The sequence below is a fragment of the Triticum dicoccoides genome, chromosome 1B (assembly GCF_002162155.2).
Source record: "Triticum dicoccoides isolate Atlit2015 ecotype Zavitan chromosome 1B, WEW_v2.0, whole genome shotgun sequence".
Taxonomy (NCBI): domain Eukaryota; kingdom Viridiplantae; phylum Streptophyta; class Magnoliopsida; order Poales; family Poaceae; genus Triticum; species Triticum dicoccoides.
The window spans coordinates 182,693,797-182,698,752 of NC_041381.1; positions in this window are offsets into that span (position 1 = coordinate 182,693,797).

Genomic DNA, 4,956 nt, shown 5'->3' on the forward strand with positions numbered 1-4,956 from the left:
CGCGACTTGCCGGTCCCCAGCGCTGCCCAAGATCTTGGCACGCATGTAGAAGGGGTCGACTATCACGATGTCCTGGGTCTTGTCGCGAATGATCCGCATCTCCATACTCAGCGAAAATAGCCGAACGAAGGTGTAGTGTAGCGGATGAAGGTTCATCATAGCGTGGATGTCATCAAACCGCAGGACGATCATACGCCCGATGGAGTTATCCACAAAGCCCTTGCCCTCTGGCACCTTGGCCGCGAAAACCGGGTATGCCACATCCTTCTCTCTGAGACGCCGCTTCTCCAAAGAAAGAACACTGTCATGCAGACTCCGCATAGCACCGGTTGCAGCATTGAGCATATTTGCCGGTAGCATCGCCCTACCCGCCACATGCACCCTCCTCGAGATATCCTCAGGTGAAGGTGGCCCGTCCTGAGCATGGATCGTACTCGGTGCCGGCTGGCTCGCACCCTTGTTAGTCTTTATTTTGCGTGCCTTCTTCTTCTCCTGTAATGGGACTGAGTTCTGCTCATAGACCGCCTTCTTGAGTGTGTTTGGGCTGATAATATTTCGCACCTCGCCTATCTGAGGCTTGGTGAAGTCGGCAGCTGGAGGCGTCTCCTGAGAGCTGAACGGCAGACGACGCCTGTTGCAACTTGGCTTCTCCGCGGTACCAGCTAGATCGCGCACGTATTTTGTTGGGTAGGTTTCTTGAGAAGGAGCCCCCATGAAGTCGCCATCGTACCCATGTTCGGCAAAGTACTGATCGGTGTTGCCAAATGTGTCGTCGTCGTAGTCGTTCTGATCCTGTGCCATATGCATGTTTGGATCCAGTGGCATAGGGATGTCCGGCACCGTTGCGGCGGTCTTGCCATGGGGCCGACTTGGCGCCGGCACGAATGGCGGTGTTGTCTTTGGGGTGGTGTCCCCCGCCCCCAAACGAATCTGGCTCTTCGGCCAAAGCAGGGGCCAGCTCAGGCAGGCGCTGAGGGTCATCACGTCATCATCGTCGGCCCCGACGGGTCGAATCGGAGGTAACAACTCGTCGAGGCCTGGCAGAACCCGAACCAGTTGAACCCTAAACAAGTTGGGTGGCATCTGGGTACCGTGGAACAAGGGGTTGCCCGGTTGAACGATTTTTTCCATTGGCGACATCGACCAACTCATTGTTCACGAAGTGCAGGAGAGTGCACGGAACGTCGGCGGCGCCCTGCGAAAACATGTAGGGCGTCAGGGATGCCCAGTCAAAGGCAAGGAGATGAAGTCCTCGGCCGAGAGAGGCTTAATTAGTTACCGTGATGATGGCGTCAAGCTCGGCTAATGTCGAGGCACCGCCAACGGCGGGCGTGCAGTTGACGGAGGGGCCGCTTGCTGCAGAGGTGCCGACCGGCGTACACCCGGGTGCATTAAGCTCCCGTGCCGGCGTCGGAGACACCAATGCCGCCTCCGCCGGAGACACCAATGGCCCAGCCATCGCATTCTGCGAGTTGCTGGCCGTGAAGCTAGGAATCGGGGGCGGCCCCTGTTGGCCGCCCGCAATCCACGCACTCAACCCCTGGATCAAGGTAGGCACAATGGCGGTGATCGTCGCTCCGAGTCGTTGTTCCACTTTCTCTTGGACAATCTCCGGAATCCGCGCCACCTGTGCCTTGAGTTCTTGAACCTCGTGCGCATGGCTTTCCGAGCTGGTCTTTTTCTCCTTCCGCACACCAGCGGTATAGTATGAGCCCCATTTTGTCGACAAGCCTTTGCCGGCCACACGACCAGCTGACGTCGGCTTACTGAGCTTATCCTTGTTCTTCATTACATTCAACGCCCTATTAAGAGTGGTGTCCCAAGGGTTGCTATTAGTCGACCCCGCGCTACTGCTTTCAGTCGCCTGCGGAAGGAATGTGAACCATTTAGAAATTTGGCTTCATTAATTAGAATGCAACCATATGGAGCTAATTACGCGGGGGTGTATTCCTTACCAGAACAAGCTCAAGCTTCCTGGTCTTCGGATCCGTGGTAAGCTCCTTTGTTTTCGGGTCCTTCTTGTACCGGGCCCTGACAAAGTTCCTGGTCTGCTTGTCACCATATTTATCGAAGAGGGGTGGTAGGCCTTGCTCGGCACGGTCCACCTCCTCCTTGTCCCATATAGGCTCCGCCACTCTATAACCGCCGGGACCGAGTGTGTGTTCCCCTATGTTCAGCTCCCGCGTTTCTTTCCCCCACTGACTTGATTGGGAGTTTGCGGTGCTCGAGCAATTGATCTTGAAGTCGTTGTAGTCATCTTCGGTGATCGAAGGATTTTTCTCCTTGATCTTCTCATAACTCTCGCCTTTCTCAATCATTCTCTTCACATTGCTTTTCCAAGTAGACAGGGCCTTGCTCATCTTCGTGAGGGCAGCATTGTTCACTTTATTCCCTTTGAGGCTTGTGTTTGCAAATTTAGCGGGGAACTTGTATCGTTCGTGCAGCTTCATGAAGAGGAGGTTGCGCAAATTCCCTCGGTCAGGATGCCTCAGGTTCTCGGTGTTGATCGAGACGGTGCTCCGGAGAATGCACCCGAGCTGAAGCGAGTACCCCTTGACTATTCGTTCGGGCGCCGTTGGATTCCCGTTGGAGTCCACTTCAGTAACTTCCTCCTTGAGGGTGAGGAGCACGATCGGGCGCCGGTCCTTCCGTTGCCTCTTCGGTTGGCTGCCATCTCTGCATGCGCCGCCATCATCAGTGGTGGCATCCTCGGCGGCACCATCAGTGGTGGCATCAGTGGGGTCATCCTCGGCGGTACCATCAGTGGTCTCAGGATCGATGGGGAAGGCGGCGTCCTCATACAACTGAGGTTGGTCCTCCATCTCCTGGGACAGCTCCCAGAATGCCTTGCCGCCCGAACCCCCGGCCTCATCGTTGTTGGCCATGTTTCTCTCTAAATAGGAACAAAGTTTGGTCAAAAAGTTGGTTATTGTTTAGGGTTTGTCGACACCGAGGCATCCTAAAAGCTAAGCTTTTATCATTGAGGGGTTTTCGACGCCGAGGCACCCTAAAAGCCTAAGCTTTCATCATTAGTCACAAGTACCCCATATGTCCTATTTTTAGCAAAGTCATGCTAAAATTCACGGAAACTTTCAGCATGACCTTTGCTGAAAATAGGACATTTGGAGTACCCGAATTTGCTGGAACGGAAGTTAATCGACATTCCAGCAAACTCAAGGGCCTCTCGGGTGGACAAGGCAAAAAAGGCCTCCATCACAACAAAGCAAATCATTGCATGGGCATACAGATGCTGAAGTAAGAACGCCAGAAGTAGCATTAAACCATTTCCACAGTAGTATGGTGATTTGAGATCATCTATTTATGTTCGCAAAGAGTAGTTTATGATCTAAGACTAAAAGGAAATGCACCAGCAGTACTAAATTGTCGGTCAGTCTCCAAAACTGATCCCAGCATTTTAAACAGGCCCTAGCAAGAACACAAATGTGGAAGCAAGTCAACGCAAAGCTATCTTTTCTTGTTTATCAGAAATGCACCCTAATTAGGCATTCACAAAATTAAGAGCAAAGTCTAGCTTGCAAACCACAAAATTAAGAGCAAATTAAGAGTAAATTTTTTTCAATTTTCATTGATGTTTCAAATTAGATCGGTGCACATGTGGCTGCAATTTCTATTGGTCATCCAAGATGGGTGTTCATAGTAAAGTACTATATAGTGGCACTAACATAACCAAGGATTGCTTTAAAAAAACATAACCAAGAATGCAATACACACCAAAGAATATCATATACAAGAATTGCAGAAATTAAACAAGGTCAGACCCACACTATCTTTTCTTTCTTCATGATAAAATCAGGAGCCCCATATAAACAGTCTAAACAGCACATGTGTGACCAACATCAACAAAGTCAGGTTGTCCTAAGAGGCTAAGATATTTGTATCAACTGGCATAGCTCCATGCAAATTACAGAATTAGTACATCAAAAACAAAAATAACCAGCATGTTGCCAACAGTCTAGATAGCACAGCATGACCAAACACCAACGAAGTCAAGCTGTCCAAAGAGGGTAAGATATTTGAATGTTCCATGCACACAAAACAACCAGCAAGTTCACAAGGGATGGTGAAGATGAGTAGACTAAACTTTTGGGGAAACTCCTATTCAGGTGTCCAAACGACAGCAGATGTCTACTCTAGTTTTAGGGCACACAGCCATTTACTCTTGATCAGGTGCTAAGTCAAGGCATAATGACAAACTCATATTTGATTATTACAACTACCGACAGTGAATATCACATCTCAAGGAGATGGATCAGAAATATTGTGCATACAACATTAGTATACACAAGCTGATAGGAAAACTTACAATGAAGATAGCATGCTGACAAATCAACTGTCTAGAACAGAGAAACAAAGATAACAATATCTACTCCTTTTAAGTGCTCACCAACAAAATAAGTAACTGGGACTAGGGACAATCTCTACTATTGCATGCAGACACAGCTTAAGTACAAACTGACAACAAAATAAACAGAGCAATCGCACACGTGACATTCATCTAACCTTGCCTCATGATATTACCCTAAACTTGATGTATCAGCTAGTGCTCTAGCAACTAAAAATAGAACTGACGAAGTAAAGATGCAGAAAAATGACTTCAAACTGGTTGGTGTCTCTTAAATCTAGTGTCATTCAGGAAAAGAAGCCTGATTTAGCAGCTAATTAATCCAATGGGCGAACTGTAGGGGCGTGAGCAGAAGCAGGAAAGGCCTAGGGTTTACCTTGCACGGCGGTGGTGTGGATCTGGTAGGCGGTGGAGGACGACGGGGCGGCGTCGAGGCGGCGGGGCAGCGGCATCGGGGCGGCGTCGAGGCGGCGTGGCAGCGGGGCGGCGGTGTCGGGAGAGGAGAGGGTGGCGTCGCGACGTCGGGGCGACGGGGCGGAGACGAGGACGACGAGGACGACGGGGCGGCGGGGTGGCGGCGTCGGGAGAGGAGA